Here is a 21,039-nt window from a genome sequence, read left to right as displayed (position 1 = left end):
GAGACAGTTTGTCAGGTGCTGTAAATAATAAACCTAGATGAAATGTTTTGAATGCTATAATGAGTGATTGCATGCACAGCTACATTTCTTTGACTGGAGAGAAAAAAAAAAGTTGCATAAATAGGATCTCTTGGTTAAAGTAAAGTTGGATGCTGCTATGAAGAGAGAGATAAAAAGAGTGCTTTCTCTGCTACTGAAGGCTTGTACGCAGAGACTGGGCAATGTACGCATTTTACTTTTTCATTCACAGTTTAATTTGTCCCTCATTTTGGATGTCTGTAATGCTACGTGTTTTGACTGTATGCAGTATGATCAAATGCTTAGGATTAAGGCAACTTCTACACATGTCAGACTGGGCACCTAAAACAAAAAGCGTGTGCTTTTTGTCCATAACGTCTTTCTCTGCCCCTTATTGTAAAATGGGGACAGGCAGGGATGTGATATTCTCAGATTTTGTGATGAATCATGAGCAATAGGGAATACAGGAAAAATATACTGCTGTCTTTGGATCAGGGTTTGTGCACCTTAGTAAGGCATGGGGGAATTGTTCTTCCATAAAGAGAAGAAAACATTGGCTAATACCTCATTATCTGAGTACATTGGTCCTACCTACCATATTAGCTGAGAATCCTACCAAAAAAAAAGGAATGAACTTGTAATTAAAACCTATGTCATAGTGAAGATATGAGGTTGAATTAAGATTGGACCGTACTACCCTCTGGGACTCCAAACCTGTTCATACCAGGCCTTCGCACTACCCCCTCCACCAGAGTACATTGATTAGGATTAGGCACAGCCATGAAATCACACTTTTATTGAGTCAGCTAGTACTCATGAAATGAAACATACGATTGATGTATGTTTTTAAGCCAGCAGCAGGCAGAGAAACAATAACTCATCTACCACAGAGCACAGCAAGCTAGAAAGAATCTACCAAGGTTTGTTTAAAGGAGCAGAGTAGGCTTGCCGTGGACCAGCTATTTGTGCCTTTTGCAGTGGACCAGCTATTTGTGCCTTTGCAGTGGACCCGCTATTCGTGCCTTTCAGTTGTGACATTTTTGGTCGGAATCTAGGTGCCTTAAAGACAAGTTTACTGTGCTGATGAGCTTACCTAGCCGGGATACTTCTTATCCTTAGCTTTTCTGACTTCATAACTATACGGCTCTTTCAAAGTGTTGGGCTTTCCTATGTCCAGGCATCTGTGATGCTTTGACGAGGGGAGATAATAGATGCCTTAAGTCCACAGGGAAGGTGCTGAGAGATTTCAAAGATAGGAGCAAAGTCTGCATCTTAAGGGCTGGCCAAACCTTGTTAGCATTGCAATGAGTGATGTGGTTGGCCCATACCAAGTTTACCTAAGCCCGGCCCTTCACATACAAGGAGAAAATTCTCATCTCATGTAGACTAAGCCTGGCTGTTTCCCTTTTATTCCACCCCTGAAGGCAGTGAGTTTCCCAATGCAGCCCCTCTGGCTGAAATATAAAGCCCTGCGGTATAAAAAATTTTCCTCTCCTCACGTCTTTCCTTCTAGTGACACTGTGGTCAAGGTTTGTGTTGTGAACACTTTTCCTTCTGTGATCGGTTCTCCTTATGTGGCCTCCAGTGCTCTTTTATGATGTTCTTCTATTCTTCTCCGCACTTTGAAGTACTATTGCATGAAACAGCGTGACATAAAATAAAATGACACTCGTCATTAACACAAATGAAACATCTGACTTCAATTATCTCCCCTCTCTCCAGTTATGAGAAGTGAGAACTTACTCGTAAATGCATGGAGTATTTTAAGAAATTGTAAACTGTACAGAGCAAAAGAAAGGAAGAAAAACAGATCCTGATATGCTGAGTTTGTTATAGTATCCAAAATGATAAGACAGAAAAAGAACCTTGGCCTGGTGCTTCCAACCTGCGTAATTACACTGATGTGAACTTATCTGCAGAGGCTGGAAATAAAAACAGCATCGAGCACCAAAGCAGAACTGTAACTGAGCCCTAAACTGAGAATTGGCTCTGCCACTAGCCTACATGTGACCTTTCAAAAGTCACTTTGCCTCTTTCCGTTTTTTAGTTTCCCCCAGATTGTGTTTTTGTCCATTTAGCCAGTCAACTGAACAGGAGAAAGTCTCTCTAGCTGAGCTTCCTCAGATATCTCTATGCTGGTCCCAGCTTTAGAAGAATATTTTGAGATAGAATCCTTCTAGCTTTTCTCCAAAACAAGGGAGAATGTCCCTTTAAAAGAAAAATCTTTCTCTCTGCCCCAATTCTACTAGTTTTACTATCATTTTTTACCTCTTCCTTTCAGCTAGATAATATTTAACCTTTAAAAATAGCGTGCATGGCCTCCTTGAACTGAGAGCAATAAAAAGACTTAACAGTATGCAAAACAGAAATCTATCCAGCCTCAGGGTAGCACAAGTGTGTTATCCCAGCCTGCTTCCCAAAACAGCTGACTGGACAGCCCGTGTCAGTATGGAATGCAGTGAGCTCTGGGTTTTTTCCTCTCTGTTTGAAAATGATCCCATTGAACCAAGGCTATGATGCAGTGCAACCGACGTTCCTAAGAACTGCACATATCTTGAGGACCATAGCAAAACCCTCTCCAGGGACCGCTTCACCGGCCATGGGACTCACTACATAGGCACCCCCCCACCTTGCCCTATCCCCTTCAATTGAAATAGTTTTGGAGCACATTCCTGGACAGCTCTGGCTTAGGAATGGTAGGATAGGGAGAGATGTGGCCAGGGAAAGTGCTTTGCTATAAACAGGCTGTAGCAGTGAGAAAAGGGCTGGCTACTTGTGTACTTTTTGATCCTTGAGAGATCGCTTGTCTCTCCTGAGGTACAGCACAGCTGCTGTATAGTGCCTCAACACATGGATGTAAGGAAGGGAGGGAAGCAAAATAGCATGTGCGGTAGAGGAAACTTTAAGTAAGCTAAAGATTATTACTCGTATTAGAGCCAGAACCTCCACCCAAGCTCTCTTAGTTTCCTCCAGCAGCATAAAATGTTTGTAAAAAATGGGCTCTTCCCTGAAAAGTCTGTTAAGCACTTTCCCTGTGCTAGGTGGCTGAAGAACAGTTCTCTTTTTTCTTCATGACAGGAATTAATCATGAGAAAATCCAGAAAACTTCATGGAAAGTAGGTAATTCTGTGGGAAAAGAATATATTTGTTGAATTCAAACTTCTAGTCCTCATTCTGTTTGTGATCCTCAAAGGGCATTTTTGTTCTGCAGCGTAAGTGCAGCACCAGTCCTATGGAAGAGTGAAGAGCAGAGCTGGATCCATGGAATGGGGGAGTGCATTTGTTGCTCTTATCTCTGGTATCAGCTCGCAGTGTTGAAATGCAGATAAAAACCTGGGGTGGGGAAACACATTTGTTTCCCCCTGCTCATCTCCCCAGTGGGAGATGCCGTGATACTTGCAGCATCAAGTTCCAAGAAGTGGTATAATGCAGGAGCAGAGTGACCAGTTTTTGGATAAAATCCCTGGAAGGAGATATCTCTGCCCTAACACTTCAAGAATTTGATGCTTTTCTTTGGATATATCTTAGCCACTCTTGGGACCTGGAGGCCAAGAGTCTAAATATTTTTAGAGGAATTGAGTAGTCATTCAACATTACATGTAGAAGAGAAGTTTGCATGTGGTCGTCTGTTCTGTGACCAACACAAGCTTAAGGGCTGGGTGATAATAAGGAAAACGGGGCACATTGCAGTGCTAACTGGGACTAGAAAGGAGGTATTTCAGCTCTCTTATCTCTTCCTGCCCGCCTTGCCACTAGGATGCTCGCATCTTCAGTGGCTTTTCTGAAGCTGTGGTGGCTGATGCCAGCTGCCTCCTGAGAGTCCTACACATGTGGTATGTCCCACCTCCAGTCCCATACCTGGGAATATCCTGTCCCTCTGACAACCTACTGCAGGAAAAGCCATATGTGCAGATCCCCTGCAGCAGCCCATGTCTGTTTCACACGTCTTAGTTACTGCAGGAAGGTGGTAGGCATGGAGCGCTGGTGCAGGGCTGGGAGCAATGCCTCTTTCCTCCTGGGGACACCAGGTAAGTCACTTTGTCCCACTCTCCTCACCCACCTCTCTGTGAGGTCTCTGGGGTGAGAAGAGCAGGGTGGGGGGGGGGGGAGGGAGGGGTGCATCCCTTCCCTCTACTGCTGGCCATAGGACACTGATGCTGCAGGAAACAAGTGTGGAAAGAAAGCCCATTCCTCACTGCCTTGAGGCTCAGCATGACCCAGTCCAGTTTCAAGGTACAATCCCATGTCATAAGCTTGTTCTTTTCCATCTAAAAAGCAATTGTAAGGCAGGTTCGGATCGGGGCGCCTTTTTAGGGAGAATGGGCAGTTTTCTACTTTCAGAGGTTTCTGTTTTAATGTGTAAGATGAGAGGATTTGTACTGTATAATGCGGACAGCTAATCTTTTACAGACCTCAACCAAAAAATAAAAATGGACAAAGAGCTTTGGAAGGGTGTTTCGCTTAGGTTTTCATGGATATTATTCATGTAAGTGTGCCACATGATACTGAATGCATGCAAGTGTGCCACATGATACAGAATGCAGTTGACTTTTCTCTCTTACTTATATGTTCTTTTTAAATCTCCAAGGACATGCTTTCTTGAATATGTTATATTTTTGCTCTTGATTTCTCAAATAGGTTGAATAACCTATCTTTGTCATTAAAAAATTATGATTATCAGACTTGCCTGCCTTCCACTGCACAAGGACAGGACTTGAAGCTCTGCCGCAAACGCACTGTCTCCTTCTCCCCAGAATATCATCTTTCCTTGCCAGCTCGTAGCTCTAACTTGGTTTGTCACTAGAAAAGAGCTGCCCGTGGCTCCCAACTTCCCTCTCAGCGCTAATTGTTCCAGATCTCCCTCCTCTGATGGCTGCAAGTCCTCATCTCTCTGCCTTGGATTGTCTCTCTCATTTAGCTATGCTCTGCAAAGAGCTGCTCAGATACACACCAGAGCATGACCACGGCATTCCCCACAAACAATAGGCTGTCACCTTTGTCATTGTGAAGTCCTCAGAACATGGCACACATACCACCTCGGGCAATTTAGCCCAGTTGGTTTGTCATCCTGTGCAGCTGGGGAATAAGAGGTTTCTATTGAATGTCAGCTCTTATTTATTAGAATTTGCAGTCAGACAATAGCCCACACACAGGGAGCTTCTGACAGACCGAGAAATATGCACACAGCTCCGTAAACACCTCAGCCTCGTTTTTGTGCCTGTGAATGTTGAGGCGCTCATTTCTTCATACTTCAGATGCTACTTCTACACTTCTGCCTAATAACAGCTTTGATTACCTGGATTGCTAGTTAGAGATATGTAAGACCTAGGTGTGTTTCTTCTCTCCTGACAACCATAAAAGGTAGAAATATAGGGTATTTTGAACTGGAATACTCCTGCAAAAGGCTTCTTTGTTAATAAGATACTATTTTCCAATGCCACACTAGTTTCTGCTTATCCTCTCTCGCTGCTAATTCAGTGTGAAGCTGCCATGATTTGCCAGTGAACTATCAGAGACAAACAAGCCTTACATTTGCTTTCATGCTGTAAAGAAACCTGTGCGACTTCAGGGGGGAAAAGAAAAGGAAAAGAGGGAAAAAAAAAGAGATTTTGCTTGGTTCATAACCATAAAAATTTGCAAAAAGGGGGGGAAATTGTTCCCCTAATAGGCAAAATTCTTCTGAGGCTTGATAAAAACTCTCAAATGATTTTTTAAATCTAATTCTATAGAAAGTCTGAAAATGAGATAAAAGTCTCATAGGTTCCCACCTACCTCCTCAAAATAAAAATGCTTTTTTAGCATTCAAATACAACTTTGATGGATGGAATTGTCACTGAGAAATCCTGAATGAAGGAAATTGCAAAAGTCAGGAAGTGATTGGCAATACTCTCAGCATGTTTGCCAGGACTTTACCTTCTCAGGTTCATCTTTAAAGAAGCCTTAAGGCAAAGGAAAGTCAGACAGAACAGGAGACGTGTTATCACGTTCAGTGTTACCTGAGGAACAGCCTCAATACCAAGGTAGATTACTGTCCTAACTCAAGGCACTGAAAAGCTAGTCTCATACGTTTTAAAGCTTCACTTGTGTTTCTACCCCAGAGCTACTTTATTCACAAAAGTATGGGGAAAGGCTTAGAAGAAAGTTTGAGGAATATGGCTTAGCCAAATTATCTGCCCGTGTCTAGATTCCTCTTTACATTTCTTTGTCTGTTTTGTACCCACCTTTTCTCTCCATAGGCAGCCACCACTCATGAGGAGGAGCTGGCTTGCACAGGAAGTCGCATACGATTTTTGGAACGCTTCTTACAGCTTTTAGCCAAGATTTGCAAGCAGCTGGTGATTTCCAAATGTTGCTTTGCTTGTGTGTGAAAATTTAGCCCTTTTATGTGTCACAAATCAGGCACCTGAAGTCACCAGCTCTTGTCAGAAGCGATGGCCTTAAACCTTATTACCCTTACCAAAGGGTCCAAAGCCACAGGAGCATCAGGAAGCATGCCTATGCCTACTGAACAAGTTATACAACTACAACGGACTTCAATCAAGACAAGAAAGGTCCAAATTAAATATAAAAATTAAAGCCAAGGGAGGACATTTGTAATTAATAAAAGCAGACTTATGATTTCAAACCACGAAATGTTCATAAAGGCCACTGACTATGACAAGTGATTCGAGGAATGCATCCAACACCATCCCCGATAATGGGAAAGGAAGATTTTTGTAGATGAGTTTATAAACATCTTAGAGAATTGCTAAGTAGTAATCTCCTGGGGATGCTCTCTTGCTTGTTCCGTTATACGGATGGCCTAATTGAAAATCTAAATCCTGGGCTGTATGCATTTTTTCCCTTCCTCCCCACTTATTGTTTTAAGCTTTTTTTCTAATTAGCTGATTCAAAGTCTCTCCAAAGAAAAGTTTATATGGCATTGTTGCCACGAGGATTCTTGTCAAGAAAATGAGCAGGGCAGATGCTGCTGACTTGTTGATTCACTCACTCAACAAAAAACTATGTGGGTGATTTTGTTTTCCTCTGAGGTGCAGGTTATGTCCTTCCTCCACGTTTTCTTGAACTTCGTGGACCACATGCCTACTACTCGCTGTTGCCTTACTCTTGTTAAGCTGCTCCCGTCTGGAAGTCAAGGAGTGGTTTGCCAGTGACTTCAAGAGTTTCAACATTTGGCTCCAGTTCCTCTAAATTAGGAGTTCTCATCCGTTTGGTCTGCTCAGACCTCATTTCTCTCCTTCTACCTTTATTTTTTACTAATCTCCAACTTACGTACTTATTCTACTCAGCAAAAGGAAAGGATATAATGAGTTTGAGAACTTATTGGAAAGCACATTTTTATTTTTCTTTTTGGATGGAAAAATTAGGCTTTGAATTCAAATATTTTTGTGCAGCATGCTTCCCTCAGATTGTTTTGGTATTTCACATGAAAGCCAAAAACTGTGGAAAACGTAGGTTTTTGAGAAAACAGAAATGTTTTACTGAAAATGAAAGAAAAGATTAATCACTGCACCATTTTATGCAAGCGTGAATAATGTTCTTTTCCAAATGACTTCAAGAGACACTTTCAATACCTTTCAGAGGCCAAAAGTCAACTTAGGTCAATGAAAGGGCTTGCTCCTGATTTCCCCCCTCTAATCCATAGACTCAGTTCTAAACTCCCTCACGGATTATACTTTTGAACACCGATGAGATCTGGGGGGCAGACAAAATTTTCTGCATACAATGGGATAGACCTCAAATGCCCACAGAAAAATCCCTTGTCTGTTCTGCAGCGCAGACTTCTGGAGTTATTCTACTAAAAAAGTCAGATGTTTGCTCTTTCTCTACCTGAGGCCTTTCCTTTGTCAGTTTAAAGCTATAACTGGTTAAAAAGGTATGAGTTCCATTCCTATTCTGTGTGGTGGTTTCTCATACCCATTTTGGGTATGTCTATGTCTATACAGCCATTTGCCAACTGCAGAAACACAGAATGAGAACCAGTCACCTGTTTCTCTGGTAGAAATTGCACGGTTTTTGCCCTTTGACAAATAAGTATAGTTAGGATGAAGTTAAATTACTAAATAGCTTCTTAAAACTGACCCTTAGGCACAGACACTTTCCATTTTGTATGTGATAAAAAGATCAAGAAGAAAATTCTCTCTTCGGGGATTCTAAGAAAGTTCCTAGGATTACTATAGACAAAAACGTAACTCGATGTGTTAGATTATAAATCACAAGTCATATGTTAAGTGTTTTATTTCCTTCATCATTATTTTTATTCCTTTTTTATTTCAGCCACTTTAAAACTGTCCACCTTAAGGTAAAGGGCAATTGTGTTCTCTTTCTGTCAAAACGGTATAAAGAGCAAAATATCTGGGGGAATTAAACAGTGATGTCATTCCAAGAGGGAAACACACATCAGCTGTGAAACTCTTTCTCACTCCACCTTGGAAATATTTTGGCACTTCTGAGAAAGTAAATATGCATCTAATGGCCACTTGGACAAATTTAATAGTGCTACACAGAAACAAGAGAGAATGACACACCAGCACACCCTGGGTACACTGAAAAGATTCCTCAGCATAGTCAGTCATGTGTAATATATTAATTCAGTTTTCTTTCAGTGAGAAAATAAAATTAGAGATGCAAATTCAAGCTAGGCTCTTTTTGATCTATTTGGCTCAAACTAAAATTCACTTGTCTTCTATATTGATAAAACAGGTTTTCTGTGCTACACTAGCTGAGACCTTTATATCTGAGAATTTAAGAATTACACAGATTAAGCAATTCAACTACATGCAATCACATTTATTTACAGTAATAATTGTGCACATATTTAAAATTGGGGGCAGGGAAGAAGAGGACTGAAGAGTCAAGGCCCATGCCTGGAACTTGGGAAAGGTGAGTTCAAGCTTCATCCCAGGCTGTTTATCGTTGTAAAATTGATGCTAGAGTTCAGAGTTTGGCTTCAAAGCTCATTGCCCCACATCCCACCTTTCTTCTTTCCAAAAGAAACCAGACCTTATTTAAAACCTAAGCGAGATCCATACTAAAAAAATTAGTAGCATTAGCCACATGGCTAGTAGTCATGTGGGTGCAGCTTGCCAGTCTGATTGGCAGACATCTCAAGGTTCAAGACTTCCTTATTCCTTGATCCAGATAAGCAATGACCATACCTCACTAATTGCTCAGCAAGGATCAGAGGTCTTAACAGGCAATTTGACATATGTTTTTAATGTATAACATTAATGCAGTATATCTTTCATGACTACAGCAAAATCAGCACAAAGGAACTTGGCCTTTTAGATTTATAGCTCCATGTAGAACTGAATTTATTTATTCAGTTGTCTAGCCATGTTTTCAGGGACCAAATAAAAAGGTGAGTTAGAAAGTCTAACCCCGAGGCTGAGTACTTAGAAGTCTAACTCATCTCTTGTTTCTCCAGTAATATATCCTGTACACAGAAGAAGGTAGAGCCAGAACCAAACACTGATTCTGGGTCTCTCGTCACAGAATCGCATAATAATTTGTCTTGGAGGGGATCTTTGGACATAAGTTATCCAACTCCCTGCTCAAAGTAAGTCTAATTAGATTAGGAACTTGTATCGCTGAAGCTTGAATGCCTCCAAGGCTGGATATCTCACAACCTATCTGGGCACCCTTCTGCAGTATTTGACTACCCTCATGGTAATTTTTTTTCGTGATATCTGATCAGAATTTCTCATGTTTCAACTTGTGCCCATTGCCTCCCATCCTGTCACCGTGCACCTCTGAGAAAAGTCTGGCCCTAATTTCTCTGTTGTCACCAAGCAGGCAGCTGTAGACAGCAGCAAGTTCTCTCCTGAGCCTTCTGCTATCCAGGCTGAACTCTCTCAGCCTCTCTCATATGTCCCTGTGCCCCTGAGCATCCCAGTGGTATCTACTAGACCATCCCAATGGTATCTACTATCCCCACTCCAGTCCGTCAATACCCTTCTGGTACTGGGACACCCTAAGTAAGTTGGATACAGCACTCCAGATGTGGGCCAGCAAGTGCTGAAGGATCACTTCCCTGGACTTGTGTCATAACTCTTTCAGCCTGACAGTCTAGTCAATTTTCCATTCAGGTTATGATCCGCTCATCTAGCCTATATGTTACCATATTTGCTGGTGATAAGACTATGGAGACCATATTAAAGGCTATGCCAAAGTCAAGGGATATGACCTCCACTGCCCTCCCCTTGTCCACAATACCTGTTACCTATTCTCTTGTCACAGAAAAATATGAGATTGGTCAGGCAGGGTTTACTCTAGGCAACCACGCTGGCTGCTCCTGGACACCTTCTTGTCCTTCCTCTGTTTAGAAATACCTTCTCGCAGGATTTTCCCTATAACTTTCCCAGGGACTGAGGTGAGGCCGACAGACCTGCAGTTCCCACCTTCTCTTTATTGTACTTCTTGAAGATTTGTGTGATGTCTACCTTTTTCCAGGAATCATCTACCTTTTGAAGATAGTCAAAAGCAGCCTTTCAGTAACTTTGGACATGCACTGACTCAATCATACTTTCCTGCAGGAATTGCTTCACTCTCTCAGACTCTGCTAGGAGGCTCAGACAGCTGAAACACCTGATGACAAACCTTAACAGTGAAAACGGGCAAAAACGACATGAAGTACCTCAGCCTTTTCTGTATCCCTTTTCACTAGTCCCCATTGAACAGTGAGTGCACACTCTTCTTAGCCTTCTTTTTGCTGCCTATAGAAAACTTTCCTGTTGCCCTTTACCTCCTCTGCTGGTTGCAGCTCCACCTGAGCTTCGATTTTCATAACTCCATTCCCACATATCTGTCCCTACTTCCACCTCCTGTGTGCTTCCTTGCTGTGTTTGAATAGAGGCAGAATTCCTGTGCTGATACACGCTGGTCTTCCGCCACACTTGCTTGACTTTCTGCACATTGCAACGGACCATTCTTGCACTCTGAGGTGACTCTCCTGTATCACTTCTCCCCGCCAGGCAGCTTCCCATGGAATGGGGCCAAGCAGGTCCCTGAAAAGGATAAACCTGCTCAAGTCTAGGCTTGTAGTTCTGTTGTTTGTCTTGCTCACTTCTCTCAGGTACTTAAAATCCACAGCCTCGTGGTCGCTGCAGTCAAGACTGCCTAGACCTTCACATCTTCAGCCAGTTCTTCCTTGTTTGTGAGCAGCAGGTTAAGCTGAGCATCTTCCCAAGTCAGTTCATTGACCATATGCCTGATGAAATTGTCCTCAGTAAGCTCCAGAAATCTCCTGGATTGCTTGAGATTTTATCTGGTGTCTTTACTACACAACACCCCACCAGGTCAATGTGAGCAGGGTCACATGAGCTTACACTGAAGCTAAGAAATTTTTTCAATGAACTGTGAGGCAAGGCTGAATCTCGAAGCTTGAGAGACATAAATGTTTTGATGAACCATATTTTATCCTTTCCAGTGATTCATAAGGGACATATAGGGAGATGGGCGGAAAGATGGTGATTCCCATCTGGTGGCCCTTTTTGTTCATTTAGGAGTAGTAATTAAAAGATATGCAGGTAGCCCAAAAGTCAGTTATGAATTTAATTTTACTGACTGGCTTTGTGTGGATTAAATAGCCAGCTTGAGCAGTGAAGAAGTCATAATGTTTCCTGAAACAATGGAAGCATGATTCAGGCTCTCAGGGCCACACAGATTTGAGGGAAAGGACTCCTCTGCTTTCCTCTTGCTATTTTACCGAGGACTGTATTTTACGTGTTTTGCAGATCAATGCAATGCCAAGCAGATAGCTCCACTTGCAATCCATTTCCGAAAAGAAACCCCCCAGCCTCATTTCTTTAGAAGCAGAGTGTAGTCAGGACTGATCAGCAAGGTATGGGAGATTACAACAAAGCATATTGCCCCTCCTACAGAGTTTCCTAGCTTGGCCTCAGGAAAGATGGGTTCTGCTCTTTGCCCTTCTTCAGGCTGCCACATAGCCTCAGCCAAACTCTGAGATATATCTAAGCTTCTCACTTTGACAGTAATAAGAGTTTGAGGCCAAAGTAACTGTAGGATATGTCTGTTACATATGTGCATAACTTCTATGGGATGTTCATATACTTTCAGGATTATAATATGAGCAGATACACAGGAGGATCTGTTCTAAGTAAATCGTTGAAGAAAGCTGCATAAAATTAGTTGAGGCCAGCTGCCCAAGAAAGCGGGATGTATATGCCGGTGGTAAAAGCCTACTAAATATTTCAGAGTAGAGGGATTAATAAAATAGATTCATCTACCAGGATGAATAGATTCACTGCATTTCAAAGATGCTGTATGGACTTTTTTATCAAAAACTCTGCCAAATCCTGCTTCATACATTGCAACAGTTTTCCTCCTTTTCTCACTACAGAAGTTACTTCTTCCCTTTCCTCTTCCCCCAACTACTGCAAACTGTTAGTGTTGGGTTTTAATTATAAGCCTGGGTCTGAGGCTGAAATAAATTTACTTGTCTCTCTGATCACCTCTAGTCATGCAGTACTGTGTCCTGTTTCTGCCCTAGCTGCTGAAAGACTTCATTGTTGCTGAGAAATGAGGATGATTCAGCATGAAACAAGACAGGAATTGAACCTATACTCCAAGTAGCACAGTACAATAACAAACAGCCACGGGTATTTGACAGCCCTGCTCTCTTTCATTTGCTTTTTAATACTTTGTGCAGAGAAGGATCCACAGCAGAAAACTTTACCAGGCAGCCCTTGCTCAGCGTTGGGTGCTAAGGTGCAGCTCCCGGTCAAGCTAGCTGGCAAAGAGCAGCAAACACCTGGAGGGCTGGTGCTGTCGGCCAGAGTGTGACAAAAAGCCCTGGCTAAAAGCCAGTGCTGGCTACCTCTGCTGAGGAGAAGGAGGAAGGGTAGTCTCAAAACAAGCCTATAAGTGAGAAGTCACTCCTAGAGCCCAGACCTGGGTTCAGCTACTGTTATGTGTGGCCTTGGAAGAGCTAAAGCACTCCCTTTTCCTGCCTACCCCTCCTCCAGATGCATGTAGGGCAACTTGCTCCTGGGCTTGCTGTTGAGATACAACATCTGTCCTTGCCTCCAATGTTTTCTCCCCCACCCCCTGGAGATCTCCTGGTATTTCACATGAGGATGGCAACTGAGGCTTTTAAACTGTTCCTTTTCAAAGGCATCAAAGCATATTTATAAGGCAGAAGGCCTGTAAGGTTTATGCTGCTGATTTGCCTCTTGGTAAGAGGAACACAACCAAAAGATTAAAAAGAAGCAGTAGGAGGCACTTCATGACGTAACTATTTTCCTGTTATGGGCAAAATATACAAAAAAGAAAATACTCCAAACATCAGCCTGCGCAAAAATTCAGCCTGACCTAGCAAAGAGCCCCTTGCTTAGAGCACGCTGAACTGGCTGCAGGTGCTGGCTGACCCGTGAATTGGAGGCTTGCTGTGTGGGAAAGACAAATCCCCTTAGCCTTATTCTCTGAGCAGTCACTGAAGAGAACTGCTCTGTCCTAACAGCCTCTTGGACATGGCCAAGTCCATGCCTCCTGTTGATTCCTTTCTGAAACAGTGACACCTCACCTCCCACCTGTTGTTTGTTCTGCACTCCTCAGCAACATCATCATAGCCCCATGTGAGTGAGGCCACAGGACAGGGAAGCTGAGACAGCTTGGAAACTGCTAGAAGGAGAGAAAAAGAGGCTGGATTAGTCACCCAGTCTGAGTGACTCGGCAGCCACGTAAACAGCTTCTCCAGCACAGCCAAAGGAAGGTCACTAGGTAGCACCGAAGGGCTGCTGGAGGAATGCTCACCAGATTGCCACCTTATCAGTCACGGCTCTCACTTGGCTAGCATGATGTGGGTACAGAGGGCTGCCTCTTCTGAGCTCCTGATGCTGCCAGCAACTCTAAGTGCATCCAGGTGAAGATAAGCTGGAAGAAAGCTTTCCCAGCCTAGCCTGGTCCTACTTTGAGGAGGAAAGGGGAGAAATCAATTGCTCCCCACTTGTGCATACACAGTTCCTTTCCCTTTCTCATGACCTTTCACTTCCTGTTCTAATCAGGTCAGAAGGAGAATCACCAAAAATAACAAAAGGGGATAAAATCTTTACTCATCCATATGTTTGGTCACTAGCTCTCTAGAGGCAGTGGGGTAGGTGGTGGTGGTCTAGGGACAAGGACCAGCCTCAACCCCAGGGCCTGGAGCCTAACATGGAATGTGCTGGGGAATTTCTACAGAGAAAGTTGGTTCCCCATGAGGTTTACACGCTGAAACCTCAAGCCTGCAGTGCCCATAGAGGCCTGAGGCAGAATCCCGCCTCAGCGTAGCTCTGCTGTGGATGTCAGGGTTTGTGCTGACAGATCAAATTGAGGAGTCAAAGCCAAGATGAAAATGGCAAGGGAGTAAATAGCAACAGCAGGGGGCTTAACCACACTCCACTTCTGATCATTCTCCACCTCCCATCGTTTGCCTGTCTGTCATACCAGACAAATATGCCTTAATATTCAACTAAGCTTAGATAGAACAGCAGGGGCATAGCTCTCAAAAGGGAAGAGCAGAAGGGAAAGACTTAATGTTAGCGTGCCCAAAGGCAATTTGGTTGTATTGTTATCCCAGCTACAGCTTTTTGCATACAACAGGAGGAAAAGAGAGGAGGGAAAACTCTGCCAAACTTGCATCATGGACAAAGCAAAAGCTGGCTCCTTCACCAGGTTCCAAAGAGCCCTAATAAACTGAGTTGACAGATGGTCTCCAGTGGTTCCTCACCCACATGTAAATCTCTTTCACTTTCTTGTCTGTCATTCCATATCCCATTCCCTGCCTCCTCCAAAGCCCGAAAGTCACTGCAATCTTAACAGAAGCATTTATTCTTTGGCAGGCAGTACTGCTCGCTAGAGTTTCTCAGGCTGGAGCATCATCTCATCAGCCTATTTGCCTCTCTTCCCCTTTCATCTCCTGTTTGTTTTCCATTTGTATCCGGAGAATTCTTCCCTTTGCCAGACCATTTGCATGTTGTGTAATATGTGCCATTGGTGCAAATGTCAGGAAACGCACGTTATCTATTATTTATGCAATACATTATTTCCCTCCAGGTTATTTGCCTTGTATTAAGTATTTAGTTCTTCCCTATTCAGAGCTGGGCCCAGCAACAAACTCAAAGAAAATCTGAGTTTCAGAGGTGCAGGTGTGCTTTTGAATGGCCAGAAGAAGAGACTAAGCTGTTAGTTTAGGTGTTAGAAGCTCTGTTTCTAATCCTTGCCTTGCCACCAGCCTATTACACTGACTTGGGGAAACCCCTTTGTCCCCAGTGGGCTGTGGAGGACAAGTGATGTGTTTGTACAGCTGCATGCATAGTGAAATGCTGAGGTCTGCTTTCATCAGGCATAGATAACCTATTGTTCCACAGAGTAAGACAAATTATTTTCTGCCTCTGGCTTTACTTGGTAAAAGCATCCCTCCTTAGGGTGTTACTGAAGCAGGTACTTGAACACGTTTCTAGACCTGAGTCACTATCATGGAAGGCTTCTCTAAGTATGGAGCAATGCTTTCCTTGCTCATAAGGATGCTAGTGAGGATGAGTATGTACGGAGACAGGCTTGGTTCTTAGATTCTCTTTAGCTTTGTGCCTAAGAAGTCGAAAACAGTCATTAGTGCTTGTAGGAGAGAAAAGGAATATAACGGTAGGTGGAGAGGGGTTGGACAGAGCTCATGCTCTGTCCGGATCAGAGGTGACCTGTCAAACACAGGTAGGTCTGGCATAGCTCTGACACCAGGAAAGCTCTTATCTGTAGACCTTCTGCAGCCGGCAGGTGCCTCCATAAAAAATTACCTGTATCTGCCAGCAAACAACAGCGAATCACACAGGAGCATGGGCAAAGGTAGGATCCATAAAATATTCACAGGTATCCTCAGGGCAACATTGCAAAACCTGTCTAGCTCATGGTTTCAGGTGAGTCCACTGCCTGAGCTGGTTACAGAAACATGTACCCAGCATTGCTCCAGTGCCAGGGTCAAAGCTGAGCAAAAGGAAAGAAAGGAGCAGTCGTCCAAATGGGCAGGTGAGTTCTCATTTAAAGATGACATTTTCAGAGCCATGGGCCAAAGAGCCCTGCTGAATTAGCCAGTCTTCCAGTTTAACTGGTCACTCCGTGTATTACCGGTTATAAAGAAAGAGTTCATAAATGGTTCAATCATTCAATAGCTACCAGGTATTACAAGGACAGAATAATAGTTATTGATATGAACTGTAGCAAGTTTGTAATGTCCATAACCACCTTTAAACAGAGCTTCAGTATAACTGGCTCTACTGAATGGGGCAAAATGCAGTTTTAGCCTTGAGTATATGCTGAGAGCAGCTCTGTATTACTTTTTTGTCGCCTCTTTGCCTAAGTCATCAAACCAGGTAACAGTCTTGGTACTCTGTGCCACATCACTGAATTTACAGAAGCCCACAGAGAATTGTTTTCAAAGTAACTCGTCAAAAATTGTTCACTAGAGGAAGCTACAAACGTGTTTATAGAGTTTCCCAGCTGGAAAATTTACCATTGATTCCGGAGATGTGGAAGCAGAGTGAAAGAAGGTAAAATTCCTCAGATAAATACAAAAATGAATGAGTGCCTATCAGTTAGTCACAAGGCCCTGTAAATAGCCCTTACTTGAGAAAAATACCACATTGAGGGGGAAAAAACGATGCAGGGCGTTAAAAACTGATCTTTTGGGCTAGATTTTGTTTACCTTTCACCTTTTCTTGTGGGTATGCTTCCTACAGAGAACCACTTGAGGACCAGCAGTTACTGGTACTTCAATTTAAATAACTGCTTTCTTTTAGGAAGCACACTGACTTTCCCATTGCCACAGAGGGAGTTAAATCTTCTTCACTAATATGCGTAAACTGCTCTACGGACCCTCTCTTTAAAAACAAGACAACCTGAAGATGTGAAACGGAGAACTGTGATGAGGCACAAGGCAATGAATGGATTTAAAATCACCTGCTTGCTTCAAGGATAATTTTTCTGTGGAAGAGCGTGGCATTACAATTGATTTTCCCCAGCATACTGGATATGCCAAGAGATTTTCAGAAATGTAGGTCAGTGGGATTTTTTGTAGAAACAGATCTAACTTCTCAGTTTCTTTATTTATGTTTTGGAATACAAATTGACTTTGACTGCTATACCGTACCACCCTGACAGTAAAGATTTATACAGAATCTTTGTCAAAACGCATCTTAAAGCACTCATAGATTCAGAAGAGTGATATGCAAGCTATGTGCAAGGATCACATTGCATCATCCATCAAGACAAGGCAAGCATCTCTGTGATGATGGAAAGCAACTGTTTGAACAATGCACATGAATATTACTCAATGGTTCAGAAAAGGAAGTGAAAAATAAATGATTGCATCTAATTGAAACTGTAAGAGGAATTTTGAGCAACAGAATACAGTTACCCAAGTTGAAACTTAAGCAGGAGCTAAACTGCATGTGCTACCTGGTACTACGAAAAGGCCAAAACCCCTCAAAATTCAGGCTGGCTTAAATAGGAGGTATCAAAGGTGTGTACCTCCAGCTCCCATAAGCTGCAGTGAAAACAGAAACTACATTTTCTTTTCTTTGATTTCTATTTTTTTAATTATTTTGGGGGTTTGAATTTTCTTGTCTCTGGTGCAGGAAAGAAAAATAGGTATGCATACCCCACATAGCAGTGTGGGCCTGAGATCTCATTGATCTGGGTGGCGGTGCAGATGACCATACAGTATTAGTGGAATCACTGTGTGATCCACTCCCACAAGCTCATACGTCCCAATAGGAAGAATGCTGTTACTCCCAGCACCTTTGGAGCAGGACATTTGCAGCCTCTATTTCAACAGCATGAGGCAGGCCTTGTACAAAGGATGTTGTTTGTCCAAGCACAGGGGAACATATGGCAAAAATTACCCTAACCAAGATCTACCCAAAACCATTCTTTTATTCTAATAGATGCCTCTCCTGAGCAGTCCCTAGAGACAGCTAGGTGCTCCCTTATCTTGGCAAAATCAGTACTGGCCTAAATACCAACAGTGGAACACAAATTGGAGACCAACAGTGTCCCACACTGACCCACGAGACTCAAGGGAACACAGACATGCCAAGGGGTGCTTCTCACAACTCATGATGGATCATCTTGCTCACCAACCAGGAATGGAGCCTCCAATGAAGGGGATTAAGTTCGCACCTCCCCACAAGGGCAAAGGTCTGAGGACAGGAAACAAGACTGAGCAGTTATGGTGTGTTACCAGGCCTTGCTGGTGAAGGATAGAGCTGGGAAGGTTGCTTGGCTGATAGCAGACAGAGATGAAAAATCCCTACTGTTCAGCAGGGGATGGAGCCGTTATAAGAAGAATTCACATCAGTTTGCATCTAACTGTGCTGAATACCTGGCCTTTCACAGCTTCTTGTTACTCTTGCAGGATCAGATTTCACCTGGTGCTCCACCTGCTAAAAATGCAAGTAAATTGTTTTTATAAATAGTGGGACAACCCCAACCTTCTGGAAGTAAAATGCAGCTTCTTTAGGTTTTGGGAAGATGGAGCTCACTCCATGGAGATGGAATGAGAAGTTTTTTCCTATATTCAGCTGTGGTTCAATTGCCCTTATTCCCTGGAAGACCTGAGCTGACATGGCTATTCTAGGTAGGTGAGAAACAACCAGACTGACTGCACCCAGGCTGGCCAAGGCAGTCCATTCACAGCAGCAAACATCAGGGAAAGAAAACACTGCTGCGCAGCTCATGTGTAGGGTCAGAGTCAACAAGAGGCAGAGAGGAAAGATCACTCCTGTTTTTTAGATACGTGGGGCTGCATTCTCAGCTGAAGTAGGAGAGCGTGGGCTCACTTCCTTGGGTTCAGTCATCAAAAGTACACAGCTAGACATAGGGAAGAAGAGAAAGTCAAGAGAAAGGATAATTTTTGTATGTATCTAAAGTACATATATATTGCAAAACCCTTTTTCTTTTATAACTTGTTTTAAACACTTCTCTCGGAGAAGGAATCTCTCTGAAGATTTTCACAGCAATTGCTCACAGAATCATTACTAAAATACTATGTTAAAGGATATTTCTTCACCCAGCCATGAATAGCTTTCCATAACAACTTGACAGACTTTGCTTACTGACTAGTGGCTGATCCTTTTCATTACTACAAGCTGCTGTTTGCAGCTACCTTTTCCTGACATTAGGAGTTGTATCTGGCTCGCAGCAGCTACCCGCTGACCTGGCTGATGAATAGAGCCAGCAAATGGCAATATTAAAATGGCTTAAATGCCTAAAGGCCATATCTAGCTCCTGGAAGAAAGGGGTAAATTTGTCCTCCGTGTTGTCTAGCTGTGGTGAGTCAGTTATCTGGTAACAGTAGTGAGTTGTGTAACACACATAGCTGTTCTGGCAGATGGGCCCCTCTGTAACCAAGTCACAAGTTTCATTTCCATTGCCCAGAATTAAGAATCTTTTTCTCTCTCTCTCTCTCTGTTTTCCCCCTTTCTACACTAGGGTTGTCTCTTGAGCATACCAGAGGCTGCTGTGGATTTATTCTACTGACAGATGGGAGACACCTTGGAGGAGATCAGATGATACGTCTTTGAGGGAAGGCGCGGACAACAACCAAAGTGATGCTAATTTTGATTCAGCCTTTGAGGGCCTGAATCATCATTAATATTTTAGTTCAATTTGCCTGCAGTTGGACGGGTCATCTGGTTCAGGCCAAGACAAACCAGAATGAAACATTTGTTTCATTCAAACATCCATTGTCCCAGCAGGACATGACAAATTCACCTACCAAATTCACTTTTAAACACCTGTTGTCTTTGTCTTTTTCAGCAGCACCGTGTACCTGAAATACTCGCTGCCATCAAGAGGGGTTTGTTCATTTATAGTGTTTACAAACCCTATCCTCTGGCCACTGACCAGTTCCTTCTTTCTTTGGCATTGTGAAATCCATTCCTTGCTGCAGAGAGGAGTCAGTGCTGGCAGTGGATCTCTAGTGTGGAGCTGCCATCTCTTACAGTTGTTATCACAACTTTCATAGTATTTAATGTTTTGTTTAAAGCCCTAGTTCCTATCAGCTAGTAATTACAAAACAATAGCAAAGTTTTTTCTTCCTCTTTTTTTACAATATAAAGTAATTCTTTTTGCTCTCGCAGTCGCCCCTCAAAAAAAGCCTAAAAGGTGGCCCAGGATTCCAGAACCACACAAGAAAATAAAACTTCATATCTAGATTATATTTCCATGTCTTTCATAAGACATCCTCACTATCATTTCAGGACTGGCAGCATCATAGCGTTTTCATCTGTGGCTGGGAAACACATAGGCCAACTCTTCGGTAAGATTTTACCCCCGGTGGTTTCTCAAGGTCAGACTCTGCATGCTGTGAACAAGAGACCTTTTTTTTTTTTTTTTCTAATCCTAAAACTTTTTTAAAGAAGCATGTGATTCTTAACAGGCCACTTCCTCTAGTACAATTCATCTTTGGTCTGTCTTCGGTCCTCTAGAGACTCCAGAAAAGGTCCATGATGGCAGTGGTCCATGCGGGGGGAAACTGACTCTCAGTTTCACAGATAGGTCTGTCAGTTTCCCAGCTCAGAACCTGGCCCACAGATTTGCCCTGATCTTCTGCAGGTATGGCTGGGCAGACCTGGGTAACGCTGCTGTGTTACAGTAATTGCCATAACAAGTCCCATTTCCAACATAGCACCCCAGTTTGGAAGTGCAACAGAGAAGTAATAGGTAATATCACACTGTGCTACTGTCCCAACCAAGGAGTCCTATTAACGGGACATAGTCAAAAAGGTGATGGCTGCCTAAAGTCCAAGGTTACACCTGTACAATGGCAAAGAATAGGTTTGTTCTCTGGCACTGAGAAAAATCAGTGCCGTTTAACCACGTCTGCATTACTGAGCTCACTCAAAATCCAACGTGCTTATTGCTAATGGCACCTGGCCCATGCCAACTGCTGCATCAAGCCCAGAAATTCTTCAGAGCTAGTTAGCTTGTGGCAGGACAGCCACAATGGCTTCACAGTATGAACTCTTG

The sequence above is a fragment of the Struthio camelus genome, chromosome Z (genome assembly GCF_040807025.1).
Source record: "Struthio camelus isolate bStrCam1 chromosome Z, bStrCam1.hap1, whole genome shotgun sequence".
NCBI classification, from domain to species: domain Eukaryota; kingdom Metazoa; phylum Chordata; class Aves; order Struthioniformes; family Struthionidae; genus Struthio; species Struthio camelus.
The sequence above is the reverse complement of the archived record's forward strand: the minus strand, read 5'-3'. Positions refer to the sequence as shown.